This window comes from Mytilus californianus, unplaced genomic scaffold (assembly GCF_021869535.1).
Source record: "Mytilus californianus isolate M0D057914Y unplaced genomic scaffold, xbMytCali1.0.p SCAF_32, whole genome shotgun sequence".
Taxonomy (NCBI): Eukaryota; Metazoa; Mollusca; class Bivalvia; order Mytilida; family Mytilidae; genus Mytilus; species Mytilus californianus.
Window position 1 is genome coordinate 2,488,527 of NW_026262682.1, and position 20,379 is coordinate 2,508,905.

Genomic DNA, 20,379 nt, shown 5'->3' on the forward strand with positions numbered 1-20,379 from the left:
ATACCAGAATGGAGTGGGTTGGTATAGCTCTTGTACCTGCACTTTTCAATTAATTTAATATGCAGTAGCATAATCGCCCTGAAATGCAAAAAAAAAAAAGCGTTTGAAAGACCCTGTAGTAGTCGGATCGGCTGACGGAAAAACTAAGTGTATATTTTGTTTTCACCGGCGTTTCATGTAATAATGATATGTTTGAGCGAATAAACAAATATGCTCTTATTGCTTGCTTACTTTATTGAAGGAAAAAAATCAGAATTATTCAGGTCATTATGATACACTCCAAACGTGGATTACATGTAGTGTTGGGGCATGCAGCCTTCCCCCTTTTTTTTGTTCAAATCCGGAATCCGCATCTGGGGTGCTTGTATAGTTCTCATTTTGAAAGTGCAAGTTCATTGTATAAATTAATAGATTAGCCTACTAGGTCTCTTCTAGTGTTTGTGTATTATGAACCATTAACATTTTAATGAAAAAAGTTGCATTTTCACAAAGAACTTTATACCAAAATTCATGATTTTTTGTTTGTTCGGCGTGTCATTGGTAATGTTTGAATTATAAATATAAACTCCTACCTGCATAAATATATCCAGATTTTATTTATTGAATATCTCCTGCTTATCAAGTGTGACTGGTATCAATTTGTAAATCATGACTGGGAGGTCTTTTTGAATTCATTCTGGTGGGGGCAGGGTGATTGTTTTGCATCTAAATGATTTTGAATTTTCACCAGCTGCCATGCCAGTTTTTTTGTATGGCTTGCTTTTTTTATTATGTCCATAGTTATTTCCTGCATGTTATTGCACAGAATATTCCTTTTCAACTCATCTGGAGCAATATTTTACTTATTCTAACATCCTTACAGTTACTTGGTAAAATCATTCTGCCCTCCTTTAACTCATTTTATTTTGTTTGGGATTCAAAGGCATACACCAGCATTAACATGGGGGATATATTTCTGTTTTCATAGAACGAGTAAGTTTTAATATTTGCACAAACTACCTTTTTGGAGTAAGGATTAGAAGATGTGGCATTGAGTAACCCAAACTTAAAAAACTTTGTGCTCTATAATTTATGCTTACACTACATGTACATCATGCTACATGTATATACATGTATATCATAAAGCGATAACCAGTTTGAAAAATTATATCAGATGCATATACATGTATGACTAATGTTAATTTCATCTGTGATTTGTTTCAGATTTAGGTACATGTACAAATTATTCAATCTGCAGCCTTGGCATATATATCATCTTAATTTCTCAACCTTAAAAGTATACAATTTTATCATGAAGTTGGAAATACTAAGTGACCTATTTTTATCTGCCGCTTAGTTCATATTAAATTCCTGCCTACTGTACAAAGTGTCCACCAATACAAATGGACAACAAAGAAAAAGCCGTAAGTGCTTACGTGACATTCAGCACGATCAATCAATTGTGTTTTCATTATGAAGTGCCATAATATTTTAATTAAGGTTCATCTTAAAGATGTTAAAATCAGAAAACTTATTTCCTATCAACTGCTGAGATTGGAGCCAACTGAAATGGTATTTCTTTCTGTCTGAATAAAAGAAATTATATGTACCAGTATGTATAAAAATACAGAAATAACTAACTAACAATTTTTACATACATGTAAACACAATCCAAAAGTTTCAGATGAATGAATCATGATATAGGGGACAGGACAAAATAGTCAGCATGGAAAGTAAAAATGATATGTACATGTAAATGCTTATAAAACTGCTGCCTACCAAATATCATGGGTTAATCTTTACCTGACCCAATTACAAAAAGTAACACAACTTAATTGTTAATCAAAACTTCATTGACAATTATACCACATCATCTTTTTTTTTATATCAAATTCTAGCTGTACTACATAAATATGATATCTCATAAACATGTTTAACCCCGCCGCATTTTTGCGCCTTTCCCAAGTCAGGAGCCTCTGGCCACTGTTAGTCTTGTATCATTTTTAATTTTAATTTCTTGTGTATAATTTGGAGTTTAGTATGGAGTTCATTATCACTGAACTAGTATATATATTTGTTTAGGGGCCAGCTGAAGGACGCCTCCGGGTGCGAGAATTTCTCGCTGCATTGAAGACCTATTGGTGACCTTCTGCTGTTCCATTCTCAATTTTAAATTTAAAATAAGAAGAAAGTAATTTCTGTCTGTGTTGGGAATGCTGTCTCATTGCCATACATGTATACATGGTATACCCAACATCTTTTGCTAAACCTGCTAGATATAAGAATCTCTTATACTGTGGATTAAATATGATTTAATTGTTCTCTGGTGGCCAATATATGACTATTTGTTCTCTGATAGAAAGTTGTTTCATTGGCAATCATATGTCATATTCTTACTTTTATAATTACATGTACATGTAACTCCATTAGTGGTGCATCAGTAAATTGCATGCCTACATGTTAATGTATATCTCATGTATATCTGTAGGTTTACTGGTAGGATTAATATTTACAATATTTATATTAAATTACTTTTTAATATCTGTTTCCTGTAATTGCCATAAAAATAACAAAACACTCATATAAGTCTTATAAATGAATATTTCAAAATTCCTCTTTACCATCTTACATTTCAACTGAATATCATATGTCTATCTGTAGATCTCTCACTCGTCTTGGTCAGATATTGCATTTTTTTATTTAATATTTCATGAAAGAGACGACAAATTACATCCGTGAAATACAATTTTTTAAATGAATCCTTTTTTGAAACTCCTATTTTAAGAATATTCACAAATCTCCAAACTGCCTATATCAGGTATATTTGGAATTCATTTTAACTGAGGTAAAAACTCTTTAAGATGGTATACATCAACTTCAATAATGATGAAAAAGAAGTTATATTGACCAATTAATATTCCTCTGTCTTTCAGCATCAAAACACTAAATTCCACTTCATTTGGTCTTGAAACAGTCAATGCTTCTGCTTAATACGGTACATTATGTAGAATTGCTGTCTTTTTTCTATTTTTCATGGACATATTTGGTAGCTTTCTAAACAAATTTTAATCAGATCTTCCATAATGGCCATGATGAGTTATAAGTAACTTTTAACTTGTGTCTGACTGCAGGTCACCATCCCTGAAATATGAAAATGCAAAATATAAATACATGTATATATCAAATGATTTTCAACATGCGAAAAGTAATCAAAAGTTAGTGCAAACATACTTCTTCAAGAAGTTACTGTTAAAATGCTAACAAAATAATTCCCGTCCTTTTTTACCAGTAGTAATGTCTTCATTCAAAAATTGAACAAAAAAAAAATTTTCCACACATGACACACATTTTAATAAGGCGCGCTATGTAAGAAATATTTAAATTGATGTATTATGTTTAACTACATTGTTTTATATCTCCTTTTTCAAATGTAAACAATGACAGGAATACTTCAATATCAATATCAGTAATCCACAAGAAATTTTAGCTAGCAAGTCCAGTATATTATTATACATGTATCTGTCATGTCTGTGTAAATAAATTTTATTGCTGGTACAGATACATGTACTTCATTTTTAATTAAGAAATTATTATGATTTATATTGGGTACATTTATTATTATACTAGTATTGCAATTTTTGATTGATTGTTGGTTGCTTAACGTCCAGTGGCAAATATTTCATGCATATTCAGGACGAGAACAAATTAACAATAAATACAATAGGTAGGATCTGTAATAGGGGCTTCCGGGATTATGGTCGGAGAAATTCAGACTGCCACGGGAAATGAGGGTATATTGGATAGGGACAGAAATTTAGCCTAGCAACAGGTCACCTACGGACCCCTCAAAGAGTTGTTGCAAGGGTTCTTAAAGTGCAAAGAGCGTGGCACTCTCTTTACACGAGGCATCGGATTTAACGTCCCCATTCTGACCGGACGTGGCTGCAAATTTGTACATCCCGCACAGCCAAACGGACGCCCCACTTTAGCAAGGGTTTTACTGCCTGTCGGAGGAAGACCAATGGTGACCATACTTCTATTCCCCAGTCACCCTTGGGGATTGCAATTTTTGAAGAATGGGGAAAAAAAAGTGAGTTTAATAATTGCTATTTCAGAAAAAATCTACATACTTGTACAGTTACTTACATGTATGTGTCATGCATGTAAAGATTTCAGAATGTGAGTTCTTATAAAAATGAGATATTCAAAGTTGCCTTATAAAAACATTGCCATAAGTTCTAAATTTACATCATACAATATTCCCACCATGTTAGAAAACAGATATTTATTTGCACATATTATAAGAAAGAGATGCGCTATAAGCGCAATAAACGCCCGTTGTCCTTTTAGCTTGTCTTTTTACTTTAATTTTTTTTTTTTTTTTGTACATTAATTAGGCTGTTAGTGTTCTCATTTGAATTGTTTTACATTTGTAATTTCAGGGTCTTTTATAGCTGACTGTGTGGTATGGGCTTTACTCATTGTTGAAGGCCATACAGTGACCTAAAGTTGTTAATGTTCTTTTAAATTTTGAAAGGTAGCTCAAGTCAATAGATATAAACAATTCACCAAAGTTTCATAAAACTTTGGGAAAGTGTTTATGAGTGAATGTCCGAAAACTGGATAATCCCCTCTCTTTAAGCATAAAAATTCATAACAGGGAAGCGTAAAATCTATAAAATTTATAAAAATTGAAAGGGAGCATATGTCAATATATATAAACAATTCACCAAAGTTTCATTAAAGTTGATGGAAGCGTTTTTGAGTTATTGTACGAAAACTGGAAAATCCCCCTTTTTTAAGGATAAAACTTCATAACATGGATACGAAAAATCTGAAATTTATAAAAATCGAAAGGGAGCTTACATCAATACATATAAACAATGCAACAAAGTTTGATAAAAGTTGGTGGAAGCTTTTTTGAGTTATTGTACCAAAACTTAAAAATCCCCCTTTTTTTAAGGATAAAACTTCATAACATGGAAATGAAAAGGATAAAACTTCATAACATGGATACGAAAAATCTGAAATTTATAAAAATCGAAAGGGAGCTTATGTCAATAGATATAAACAATGCAACAAAGTTTCATAAAAGTTGGTGGAAGCGTTTTTCAGTAATTGTCCGAAGTGTGGACGACGGACGGACAACGGTATACCATAATACGTCCCGTCTTAGACGGGCCTATAAAAACAGGAAGAAAAGCCAGGCTTGCTAACGTATTTAACGGTTAAACATTCAACTTTAACCCCGCCACATTCTGTATGTATGTGTCTGTAATACACCAGTTTCACATTTAACTGCGCATGTCTAATCTAATAAGCCAAACTATGAAATCACGAGATAATTACCGAGAGTTCATCAACTGGGGGCTAACGGTTGATAAGCAGTGACCATGCAGACTTGGAAAAAACAATCATCTGATTAAGTGTTTGCGTTTACATGTCCATGAGCATCATTTGAATCAAAATATAAAAGAAAGAAGTCAATTAACACCTTAGCCATGTGGAATCCTCGTTTTACCTTGTACAATCTCATCAGGTGACAATTGATAAAAATGTATCCTTTTCTATACATATAGTTACTGAAAAAGGGCGACCATTTGATTTGTTTATTCAACTTTTGTACACAAATATTTCCTGCATTTTGTGTTGCAGATTATTCTTTTCCATCCTGCCTTCGGGTCATAATTTATCTGCCACAACCACGGCTTCATCCTGTTCTACATCCATAAATTAAAGTAAACATTTTCGTTCAAAATATATCAGTCCCTGTAGTATCTTCAGTACTTATTTTGGATTTTTTAAAGCTCAACAAGTTTTTTTACAATCAGTGGCATCTTTGCCTTTCTTTTATTTGCGAACATAATATTTTAAATAATGAGAGGACATGTTGTCTGTTTGGGCATGCTCAATTCACAGCAGAAAAAAATAAACCAAACTGGCAAATATTTGCTCAGTATGACATTGCCTGTCAAAAAACATTTACGTGTGAGAAAATAATGAAAACCTTTTAGCTTTTCATGTAGGCATGTATTTACAATGTTATTCAGATAATAACACAGCATCATCACTTCATATCATTCCATATTCTAACCGTTAACCACCAGACGTCATCCAAATGCTTAACTAAGCTTACCCATTGTTAAAACTGGTTTACGGTCGAAATATGATAGTTACCTGTCTATATTCAACATGATTACACCGGGAACAGTACAACAACCTATATTTTGAACCAAATCATACGAACAATAAAATTATCAATTACCTTTCCTATACAACTTGATTGAATTGGAAATTTTATAGGTTCAATTGGGAAAAATTTTAGGTATTTTCTGATTAGGAAAGGGGCCGATAATCGGACCTAAAATAAAGGCAGGAAAATCACTGAAATTTATGATATTCTCTGTATAAACGGTCAAACTATTTATTCTGAATATTTATTAATAAATCGTAAAATTGAATAATCTCCAGCATACACCACGAGAGAGAGATGTGTATTATCGGTTTTTTTACCTTTGGTGAAAACAGGTATTATCAACGATGCATGACATCTGGCTAACTCCTTTGCAATTAAAAAAAACCTTGGTCGGCTAGTACTTGGTCTCCATATTCTAATTTATCCAAAAAACCACTTCGCTGAGTATTTACTTTGTCTGATGTTCTATCTCCAAAGGCTTTTGAAACGAATGATATTGCACCGGTAGTTGTTGCTGACACTGACAACTTGAAGGTGTTATGATGCTTGTAATTGAACAAGGTTTGTGCCCTTGCCGTTAAATTTGCTGGTCTTTGTATGAATACCTCAAAACAGTCTATAATGCTGATACACCTGGGATAAGAAAGTTTGAATACAACTGGCATGTTCTTTATGAGATTGTCTTTATCTGACCACTGCACTAGAAACGCCAGTTTTTCAGCTAGCTTTGGAATGTCTTAATTGAATATATCTGATGTAGTAGTGACCTACACGTTGAACCGATAAGCTATATTGTGGTGTTGAATGTTGAGTCTCGGCTTCATTACAATACACAGTATAATATTTGACGGAGACATTAATTTGCTAGATGGTAATACCCATAGTTGCAGCTCAAAGGTAATATGTGCGTTGTAATGGCTTTCGTACTTATCTGATAATGACACGATCCAATTGGTCAATGAGATGCCTATCTAGACAATAGAAAACTGACATTTAAAAGTTACTTAGCTGTTAAACATGCTAAAATCAGAAAGAAAGAAAATCAAAATATATATTTTATATTGTCTCGATTATGAAAAATAATATTCTTATAGATAAAACAATATTAATAAATATTCTCGACAAGAAACCAATAAATGATATCTTTCTTTTTTTAGCTAGAGTTAATGTTTTCATCATAATATATACATCTTTAGATTGCATATATTTTATCACAATTTAACGTTATTTAACAATGTATGATAACTATTGTAAACAAGTTGATTGAAATTATTATTGATAGAAAACATGGAAGAAGTTGAATATAATTATGCTCCATTATATTTATTTTCCATGCTTTACATGTTTTGTTAGTTACTATATACTAATTAGTAAAACTCTTTACTTAAATACATATTTCATAAACATCATTAATGAGATTATTATAATTAAGCAATATATTTAGAAAGTACATTTATGATTTCATAGGAACTACTTCAAGTAACTTATTCTTTAAAAATATAAAAAATGATATTAAAAGACAAAAATGTAGAAAACTGATGAAATAAAGAAAAGAATGTACTTTTTCCCAAATTCGACGCAGTTAGAAACCTTAATGAGGCATATCAAAGAAACGGTGTATTTTCGAAGTTCAACAACGTGCTATTCCCAAGTTCAGAAACTAACAGGAACAGAGCAAGGCACTTATCGTGAAAACAAAATGATATAAAGGCAAGCCTTTATTTTTAAAACTTCCAACATGAGGTATTTGCCTCAATGTCGTTCGTGTTGTTACTGCCCTGCAAAACGTAGGGAAAATTTCGAAGAAACTATTCGCATCGAGTGAAATGAAACCCAATATCAGACATTTCATTTCATGCATGAATATGTATGTATGGTGTAGTAATATATATGTAAATGGTGTAGATAATATATGTATAAAATAAACGATTTGAGAAGTTTTTCTCGAAAAATATAAAAGAGACGAATTTTGGTAGAATGTGGTGCCATCTCGTATATTATTAAATATATCAATTATGAAATGAAATTAACAAACATAATAAGACCTTTAGTGTTTTTCTATCCTATCCGATTAATAATATGCATACCTCATCCTAACCGTTGGAAAATCTTTGTCCTTCATTTGGCATGTAGAAACCCGTATAATTGCATCACTTCATACTATAAACGACAAATTTATTTTTCGTTACCTGTGTGACGTACAAAAAATAATTGACACTTTTAGTACAGGAGTAGATTTCACATATAAACCAACTTATACGATTTGTGACAAAAACAACATTAACATAATGACAAGAAAAAAGCATGTATAATCATATTAAACAAACTAGTCGTAATGTTTTATGTGAAATCGACTCCAGTGACTTAGTGTCTTGTGTCATGTGTTTTAACATGATCAACAAATAGATAAATTCCCTAGATTTAAACTTAATAAATGTCAAACTGCTGTCGAGGGCTGTAAACCCGTAGAGGAAGTTAGGATCGTGTATAACATTGCAAGATGTACAGAAAGAACATTGAAATCTTTTTATATTCATCTAAATGTATTATTTAATTTATATTAATAATATATGCAGTTTAATGACGTGTTCAACTGACCAATAATTAATGTCACAGTACTCAAATTGCAAGTTTTCTTAAGAGACCAGACACATATGTTTATGATTTATCATCATTTGCGTCTTTCAATTCATTAAAATATACTCATAACCTTCACAGTATATAATTTGATCGATTGTTGGTTGCTTATCGTCCAGTGGCAAATATTCCATGTATATTTAGGATGAGAACAAGTTAAAAACAAATACACCAGGTATGTCTTGTAAGAGAGGCCATCCGTGATAAAGGTCGGGGAAATTTGGACTGTATATTGGATAGGGACAGAAATTGAACCTTGCAACAGGCCATCGAATGTAGGACAGAAAGTCACCGGACAAGAAGTCACCTCAATCCAGTTTTGAGATTATTTTTCTTAGAAGAAAACACTCCCAATTTTTTTTTTCGTTTTTTCTTCAACCATTATTTATAAAGAAACTTTGTAATTAAAATTTATCAGGACATTATAGACAAAATAGGATACACTCCGAACTTTGGGTATCACTCATTGTCACACCATCTAAGAATAATCCAGATAAAATCCGATTGTGCGTTGACATAAGGGAGGTCAATAAGGCCGTTATAAGAGAACGACATCCCGTCATTGTGGTGTTTGTATTATCTACCATTCTTTATTGATTTTTTATACGACCGCAAAAAAATTTTTGTGGTCGTATATTGGTATGACGTTGGCGTCGTCTTCCGAAGACACATTGGTTTTCGCACTCTAACTTTAGTTTAAGTGAATGGATCTCTATGTAATTTTACCACAAGGTTCAATACCACAAAAGGAAGGTTGGGATTGATTTTGGGGGTTATGGTACCAACAGTAAAGGAATTAGGGGCCAAAAATAAGCATTTTTTGTAACTTCCAGACATAACTTGTGTGTTAGTGTATGGATCTCTCTGACATTGTACCACAAGGTTCCATATCACAAAAGGAATGCTGGGATTGATTTTGGGGGTAATTGCCTCAAAAGTTTAGGAATTAGGGGCCAAAAAAGGGGCAAAAAACAAGCATTTTTCTAGTTTCATGACAATAACTTGTGTGTAAGTGTATGGATCTTTCTGAAATTGTACTACAAGGTTCCATATCACAAAGAGAAAGCTGAAATTGAGTTTGGGGGTAATTGCCGAAACGTTTAGGAATTGGGGGCCACAAATAAGCATTTTCTAGTTTCCAGACAATAACTTGTGTTCAAGTGTATGGATCTCTCTGAAATTGTACTGCAAGGTACCATACCACAAAGGGAAGGCTGGGATTGATGAAGGGGGTAATTGCCTCAATATTTTAGGTATTAGGGGCCAAAAAGGGGCAAAAAACAAGCATTTTTCTAGTTTCAGGACAATAACTTGTGTGTAAGTGTATGGATCTTTCTGAAATTGTACTACAAGGTTCCATATCACAAAGGAAAAGCTGGGTTTGAGTTTGGGGGTAATTGCCTTAAACGTTTAGGAATTTGGGGCCAAAAAACACATTTTTCTAGTTTCCAGACAATAACTTGTGTTCAAGTGTATGGATCTCTCTGAAATTGTACTGCAAGGTACCATACCACAAAGGGAAGGCTGGGATTGAGTTTGGGGGTGATGAATCATAAGGGGGTTCAAAAAATTTCGGGGGGGGATTTTTTTTTTCCTTTTTTTTTTCTTTTAAAATTTTCCATTTTAAGTTGGTTATTTCTGATTTATATTTAAAAGCAAATAATAATGATATGGTAGGAGATACACACCAAATAGGATGTGTAAATTATTATATAATAAGTATTGTGCAATAGCAAGAAATTTTCAATTGCACAGTATTGCACAATAGCAAGAAATCTTCAATTGCACAGTATTGCGCAATAGCAAGAAATCTTCAATAGCACAGTATTGCGCAATAGCAAGAAATATCCAATAGCACAATATTGCGCAATAGCAAGAAATTGTCAATTGTACAGTATTGCGCAATAGCAAGAAATATAATTGCACAGTATTGTGCAAAAGAAGATACTTCGTATAAATTGCTTATTTCTTGACCAATTTCAATGGGGTTTTATTCTTGAATTATTGGGGTTCTTTAATATGCTGAATCTAACCGTGTATTTAGTTTTTGGATTTTGGGCCCCCCGTTTTTGAATTGGTCCAAAGGGTCCAAAATTAAACTTTATTTGATTTCATCAAAAATTGATAGATTGTTGGTTGCTTAACGTCCAGTGGCAAATATTTCATGCATATTCAGGACGAGAACAAATTAACAATAAATACAATAGGTAGGTTCTGAAATAGGGGCGTCCGGGATTAAGGTCGGAGAAATTTAGACTGCCACGGGAAATGAGGGTATATTGGATAGGGACAGAAATTTAGCCTTGCAACAGGTCACCTACGGACCCCTCAAAGAGTTGTTGCAAGGGGTCTTAACGTGCAAAGAGCGTGGCACTCTATTTACACGAGGCATCGGATTTAACGTCCCCATTCTGACCGGACGTGGCTGCAAATTTGTACATCCCGCACAGCCAAACGGACGCCCCACTTTAGCAAGGGTTTTACTGCCAAAGTGGGGCGTCCGTTTGGCTGTGAGGGATGTACAAATTTGCAGCCACGTCCGGTCAGAATGGGGACGCTAAATCCGATGCCTCGTGTAAATAGAGTGCCACGCTCATTGCACGTTAAGAACCCTTGCAACAACTCTTTGATATGCCGAATCTAACCGTGTATTTAGATTCTTAATTTTTGGTTCCGTTTTCAAATTGGTCTACATTAAGGTCCAAAATTAAACTTAGTTTGATTTTAACAAAAATTGAATTCTTAGGGTTCTTTGATATGCTGAATCTAAACATGTATTTAGATTTTTTATTATGGGCCCAGTTTTCAAGTTGGTCCAAATCGGGGTCCAAAATTAAACTTTGTTGATTTTATCAAAAATTTAATATATGGGGTTCTTTGATATGCTGATTCTAACCATGTATTTAGATTTTTGGGCCCCGTTATCAACTTTGTCCACATTGAGGTCAAAAGGGTCCAAAATTAAACTTTCAACATAAAGCCTTATAAAAATATATAGAAAGACACATTACTTTACAATGGGTATAGACTCACACAGGTTTCCTAATGTAATACACAACATAATTCTGTTCAATTTCTTGCTTGTCTTGAACAGCAGTATACTACTGTATCCATTTTGGTTAAAATCAAAAACGAAGAGTGAAAACAAGCAGAACGTGCAAGTTTTTACATGCAATACAGTTGATAGTTGTCCGTTAATTTGGTTTTTGAAAATCTTATGACTTTTTTTTTATTAAATCATTAAATATGCTTACTCGAATTATATAAATAATATTCACCTTCGCATTGCCATGAAATCTTCCCAACGTCATTCTTTTCCTTGATGGCAGTACTGCAATCATCGGCAATTTCTTCCGTCTCATATGCAGCCTTGCATTTTCACCTATCTTTAAATTGTTTTCTTGTTGCTTCACTTTTAGACTTGATAGAACTTCGTCTGTTTTATCAAAAACAAAATAAACCACAACGAACATTGCTCATCTGTTAAATTTCGATGATTCTTTGCAACATGTATCAAGTTACCGCGCTCATTCAAAATATCAAACAATACCGGTATTGCAAAACTGCAGTGTTTCCTTGCTAAGAACATAAAAGACGTGGCTTGTGTGTTGGTCCAGTTACTGTCCAATTACAGTTGCGGTGAATGTGATCTTGTCCTCGGCAACCGTAGCATTCACGATAATTTTGTTGCCGAGTAGGATGGGTTAAATATGCATCTCTATGCTTAAAGAAAAATGAGTGGTCATCTGTGGCAACATATCACCAAGTAACAGGAGAGGATAATGATACAGCTTCCTGAGCAGCTCATTTGCAATAGGATCCCACTTATGGTATTGGACTCTAAATCTATAGTATAAGCCCTGTAAACAGACAGAAATACTGTTCTAAATAGTTATCTAAGGTACCAAGCGCGCGTTTCCGAAGATTCCGATAATCGGGAGCAACTCCTACCATATTACGTTTCAATACTGGATTTTGTTCTTCCTTATGTTTAATAGACAATATATGGTGGGACAAATTAGTCTGCATTATGCCAAAAAATGGACAGGGGTGGTGGGAATTATATACCCCGTCTGTTTTCTTCATTTTACCCATTTTAGTAAAGTCATTTTTTTTCACACCAGTAATATATAGTTCCTTGTGTTTAACATCTCTTATAATGATATCTTCATCTATTAAGTCGTCAATATCTTCAGAATCCTCAGAACTCAATTCAATTTTTACCAACTAAGCACTGCAGATTAGGGAGTACAGAATATTGCTCACTTGTCTCACTATTGTTATCAATATCATAAACCAACTCGCATGTCTGACTTTCGTTCTTTTGATGCTGCCTTCAGCTGGAGGATCATCAACTTGACACACGAGTATCTTTAAAAAATAAAGATGAACCACAATGTATACCTTGCAACTGCAAGTATACTATTAAACATGTGTTAATTAATTATATTGACTTTGCTGGTATTCGTAGGGAGCTTTTCAATGTCAATAATATAAATGAATTATTTAATAGAATATTTATAAATATTGTTTCATTCTTACAAGAAATTGGAATATATTTTAAAATATAAAAAAAATATTGTTATATTTAAAACATTTTTAATTTATATCACGTTATCTTTGTATTGATATTTATTTTGTAAATAATAATCAAGTTGCTTTAGTCTAGAATTTTAGTTTATTGAATGACCTTTTGTCTGATTTTAAAATTATACCCTAAATTGTTATAATATTTGAATTAGCTCTCGCCGCGATATAGCCTTTCTGTGCTAATGCGGCGTAACAACAATCAATTGATTTATATCTTCTGAATGTTCTATATATCTGGCAGTCATTGACACAACAATGATAGGTTGTTGTTGGTATCAAAAGGTGTTTCATCATGTCATGTGCTTCTTTGTTACTTGCAGGTAGCTTGTTTGGTTGAGGAAGAACTTTTTTTCATTTGACAAACACATGCTCTGCTCACTGCAGACTTTGACATGCCATTGAACGGACAAACAGTCACAAAATGGCGCTACATTGATTGTAGGATTGTGGTTTTACTTCCATCATACAATGGTTCATTAAATATACGTTTCCTATAAGGTCTTGTAGTGAAGTTTATTGTAGGCTCCTCATTTTTATAAACCGGCATATTTTATAAAAACAAGTCAAGAGTTAAATTAATTCTAATAAACATATATATTTATTTTTTTCAATTGTTGATTTAGGAAAAGATTTTAAATCTGCATTATGAAATGGTAGAAGTCTTGAATAAAATTTACAATCTGTAATTTGAGCGGTTTTTGCAACATGTTTTAAACAGTAGTTCCTTAAATGCCAGTTACCACTTTTAAGGGATAAGAAGTAAGAGACATAAATGAATCCATGGTAGTGAATGACGTCATGCCAAAATTTCCAATTTTCATTCTGTTCACTCAACCTGCAAAATAAATTTCTAAACTGCAATGAAAAATGTGACATTAAATCAAGATGCTGCTGAATCTTCTCATCATGACTTAGTTCTTCATTTTTTAAAATGAAAGAAACCTTTTTTATGTAATTTTCTTCTGATTGATCATTTAAGTCATTTTCTTCTGCATATTTAAGAATAGCAGTAATTTGTTGTAAATAAAATGCTTCCCACACCTGCATCAAAAAGTGATGAGTTTTGTCAAAGTTTGTTGCCTGCATCACAGCAGCACCAACTGCACCATGATGAAAGAGTTCAATAAGATCCTTTAGTCCTGCATCTAAATATTTCCTATCTGCCTATAGAAATGAATGATTGTCCTGATTTTGAGGTGTAATCCCAAAAATGGCTTTCCTAAAAGGAAGGTATTTGAAAGTCAGGCGGTGGCAACTTCAAATCTTTATCTTTTATCTGTATTCAGATGGAAAACTGGAAAACTTAAGAAGAGAAGAAACAATGAGGAGAAGGCATAGATTACCTAAGCCGTATTTGACACAATTTTTTTGGAAATTCGGGTCATCAATGCTCTTCAATCTAGATTTTGTTTTGGCTTTCTAACTATTTTGATCTGAGCGTTACTGATGACTCTTATGTAGACGAAACAAGCGTCGGGCGTAACAGACTATAAGCCTGGTACCTATGATAACTGACTATTTTGACGTATTCCAATCAATATTTGCTTACTACCAACGACAAAATTATTTAATATTTACCTGCGTGATTTTGACACTTTCAGTGTATCCGGCACTTTCCAAGCAGAATATTGGATTCAGCCTTATATATACATAAAGTCGTAGTTTGAAAGATGTACAAACTGCAACGATTTTTGTCGGGTTGCGCTCTTTCAGAGAGAGCAGGATGTGGGTTACAATGTCGGTGTTAAGGTCAATCAGATAACAATAAAGTAATTTTGTCATTGATAGTACGCTAAAATTAAATCGAAAACCGACGGATATTTTACCTGTACGTTTAGTGCCATTTCTTAGCATGAGCACGAGAGCGATGCATGTCTTATATTAGCATGCCCACACACCTCTTGCAGTCTGTCGTCATCAACAAAACTATTATTTGAAGAATTAATCTGCTTGAGTACTAGCAACGACAAATTACTACCTATGGGCTAAAATATTATGAGCAACAGCAGATTGACAAGGACGATGTTATAGTGATTTGACATAATTCGGACACAGTAATTAGCACCCAAAGGTAGAGGTAACAGTGTAGAGCCTTACACATTGATGTTATAAAGTTCACCGCACTTTATTACCGTATCATCTGTTACAGTAATTATAATTGACAGATCAGCAACTCTCACATGTCTGCACGTTCTTAAATAAACATAATTAAATAGATCAATTGAAGTTCTTATACACATGTTGGCATTCTGTAGTCTGAACATCAAACGACGTACTTGTTAATAAATTAGTTATAGAAACTGGATTGTATTATTATCTAGCAAATATATTACACATTTTGGCGACGAGGATAACTGGAATATTAAAATAAATGTGAATTTCTACACGTAATAATGCCGACTTACGGGAAATTAGACTCTTTTGATGAATCCGAAGATTGGACACAATATGTAGAACGTATGGAACATTATTTTAACGGTAATGAGATAGACGATGAAGACCAAAAAAGAGATATTTTCTTAAGTGTATGTGGGAAGAATATCTACAAATTAATTAGGGATTTATTAGCACCAGCTAAACCAGGAACGAAATCTCTTGCCGATTTAACAAAACTAGTGAAAGACCATCGAGATCCAGGACCGTCAGAAATTATTCAGATTTAAATTTAACAGTAGACCAAGACACAGCGATGAGTCAGTGAGGACATTTATTGCAGCACTAAGAAGTCTGACAGAACACTGTAATTATGGTGACACGTTAAACGCGATGTTACGAGACAGGTTAGTCGTCGGAATAAAGAGTGACCGCATACAGAGGAGGCTGTTAGCAGAGCCAAATTTAACTTTTGACAAGGCATTGGAAATTGCTACCGTTATGGAGACTGCTGAGAAGAACGCACAAGACATCCAAGCGAGTGGGACAAATGCAACATTTCAGAAACAAGTCAACAAAGTTTCAAAGTCATATACAAGAAACAACTCTGGAAATTCGAAACAAGGAGATTGTTACCGGTGTGGAGGAAATCACTTAGCCGCCGATTGCAGGTTTAAGGATGCAAAATGCCACAGTTGTAAAAAGAAAGGACATATCGCAAAGAAATGCCGTAACAAATCTGCCAATGGGAATTTAAGTGAAAATCACAGAGAGTTTAAATCGCGTTTTAAACCACGTGCTCATTTCATGGAGCAGGATGAAAGTAGCGAAAGTGAAAGTGAAAATGAAGTTTACTCAGTTTTTCATTTTGGAAATAAATCTAATGAGGCATGTAAAGTGCAAATCAATGTGAATGAATGTGAAATAGCCATGGAAATAGTGACCGGAGCGTCAGTTTCTATCATGAGCGAGGATACTTACAAGGATTACAAGTCCAAATTCAGAATCGAACTGACAAGTGCTAAACTCCGAACATACATGGGAGAGCAGATTCCTGTAATAGGACGTGCAATCGTCAATGTCAACTACAAGAAGGAAAGCGCAAAATTACCATAGTAGTAGTAGAATAGGGATAAGAAAACAGTAGAGCAGGTAGAGCAGCTTATGTAAATATTGTGCTAGTGATGGTGGAATGTTTGTGTCCACGTGTCATACTTTTGACCAAGGTAGAGCAACATTGGTTGGTAACCAGGTTATGTTTGTCGTCCATTTTGTTTCCACGTTGCAAGGTAGAGCAACATTGGTCGGTAACCAGGGGTATGTTTGTCGTCCATTTTTGTTTCCACGTTGCTGACTTTTTCAAGGTAAAGCAACATTGGTTGGTAACCAGGGTACGTTTGAGATGACGTCCATGTTGTCAACGTTGTAGAATTTTGTGTTGTTTTTTGCTTGTCTAAATTGTTATTTGCTTGGAGTTTGTCAATATGTGAGAGAGATGGTTGTTGGCAAGGGGTGGCATTCATTTTCTTTCCACAACACACAAACTACAGAAACTTGAGAAGAGATAAAACAAAGATTGAAGAAAATAAATTATTTTTATTATCAAAAACTTATATACATTATGTATACATCACATTTTGTGTAGATCACCATTATTGCAAAAACTGATTGAGTATTTTTAGCATAAAAAATAAATATTACAATATATGTATAGTATATAAAAACTTGTATTAAAACCGATATTTGAGCATACAACCCTGAGTTTGTTTCTAATATATATAAAATTTTATAAAGCTTCTAAAACAAATGTTTTTTTTTAACAGGAATGGATTTCTAAAAAGAGACATGTAAAAGATTACATATAGTAATATGATTAACTAGATGATTCTAGTTTTTAAAAATGACTACAATATAAAAAGTAAGTTGATGGAATGTGATAGAAGATAAATTATGTTATAAAATAAAAATATAACCCACATGGTTTCCATGTTTAAAATGAAAACATGCATGAAGCAAAAATTAAGTGAATGGAATGTTGCACTAAAGTAACAAAATATAGATAAAATATATACAGGTATCATGGTTTGATTAACAACCGTAAATGCTTATTTTTTCAATGTAAGAATACACAGCACCAAATCTATAGTAAAAATGCAGTGTACTACTTTCTTTATAAAACTTGTGTCTTTATAGGGGAATCTGATGGAATGCATAGCACCATATATCAGTTAGCACCAAAACTATAGTATAATGTTTAAAGTATTTCTTACCTGTCCTTTAAGATATCTAATCCTATCTGCAGCATGTCTCGGCTTTGCACACTATTAGCTGTATTGCACTGATGCATCAGTTCTCCCAAAAATATCTCGCTCATTCCTATGAGACATCCTATCCTAGTTTCCCTGCTTTCATGCAACAAAGCATGATATAGTGCAGAAACATTAAATTGCGTGCTACTGAATGTGTTGATGGGTTGGTGACAATACCAATTCTTTATTTCTTCAAACAACTCAGGTTGTATTGAACACTTATAACATGGGAAAAAATGAATTCCCACTACTGGTATATGTTGAGATACAAAATTGGTAAGGGTAGTATGACTTCCTGGTGTACTGCAGGTGGTATAGGTTGGACTGCTGCTTGGTGTAGTGGTTGATGTTGAGGAGGGTTAATAAGCTGTCTTACAGGGGGGGATGAAGTTTCTAATAGCTGGTATAGCATTTAACAAAAGTCTATGGATACGGTTTAAAACCTCTAATAAACTAATCATGGTAAAGATTAGAACTTGAAATTGCTCTACAAGAAGAAAATAAAAAAAAAATACAAATTTTATAAATTGTCACTTCTTAAATTGTACCAGGCTTTATTATAGAGTTCATCTTCCGAGTTTGAAATATTTTGAGAATGTCTTTTCCTCCAAACAATAAATCCACCTATTAGAAAGAATATCACTGTAAGTAAAAAAAAAAGAGTTAAAAGCAGTGATATTGAAATTACAATTTAAATTAATAATTATTTCTTTTATCCTAATAGTACTTATATTTAGGGGCAGTAGGAATCTCCTGTAGAGGAAGACCATGCTCAATTAACCCTCCCCTATGTTACACCTCAATATTGATTAAAAAGACAACATCGAGTTCATATACAATATTTATATATTGCAAACATGTAACCAACTTTTCACATCGAGCAACAACCTTAAAACTGACCAGAATATACATTAAATCTGTCTTTATCTTTGAATGTTAAACATATTAAAATAACCAGAAACTTTAAGTGTTCTTCAGTGGCAACTTTATGGCCATAGATAAATAGCACTAATTAATTGCGACAGTTCTATAGAGTTCATTCAGATGCTAAGAAAATATAACTATTTAACGGTTAACAGGTGTCACAGTCAAAGTTCTTGTAATGTCTATTACACAAATAATATTAAAATTAGCCTTTTAACATCTCCCTTTTCAAGAGAAAACACTGTTTTCGAAAATTAACTTTAAAATGAAATAAAAGGCGTTGCCCCAATTTACATAGCTGTAACAAAAACAATAAAGCATAACGCTTACAGTCAATCTTTGTTATATTCTTGATAAAGCATCGGCATTGTTCTTTGATGCTTCGGACGGTAACAATAATAGCACTTCGTCCCCGGGTTCAAATTCACTGAACCTCGCACGTGTGTAGTACCAAGCCTTGATCTTTCCTTTACGGTGAGACAAATTTTCTTTAACAACTCCTGACATATCTGCCAAACGATCACATATAGTAATCACATGTTCAATAACTGAACGGTGTATCTCATCCTCTCCAGTAAATAATCCACGAAGTATGGCCATCGGACCTCTCACAGGCCAACCATACCCCTACTCAAACGGCGAAAAGCCTGTTTCTTCATGCGGAACTTCACGATACGCGAATAACGCATAAGGAACCAATTCATCCCATTCCTCGACAGATTTAGTGCACAACTTCTTGAGCATGGACTTCAAAGTACCATTAAATCGCTCACATCTCCCATTCGACTGCTGTCTGTATGGAGACACTGTACATCTTCCAACTGCCATTACGGATCGTAACACAGATTCAGTGCACAACTTCTTGAGCATGGACTTTAAACTACCATTAAATCTTTCACATCTCCCATTCGACCGTGGTCTGTATGGAGACATTGTACATCCTCTTGCTGCCATTACGGATCGTAACACTAAATACAATTAATCCTACGATTAACGAAAATATAACGAAAGTGAGTTAAAGGCTTGAAAATATACGCTCGATAATTCAAAGTCAACGCTGAATCCACAGCCGGATATATTCCAAAATACGGAATCACATATATCCTAAGTAACTAAATAAAATTATCATATCCAATTAATCGCTGAATCACACAGCTGGATATACGCCAGTTTAACGGCACGCAATATTTAATCCAATTGCAAGAAATCACTGATAAATTACATCAGCTACATAAGCAATAATCCTACGATAGCACCTATATCCTTTGGGAAAATTACGCTTATAATCCACAACAGAATAATTAATATCTTAAATTAATTAATCCTTTGCCGCTGCCACCATTTATGTTACACCTCAATATTGATTAAAAA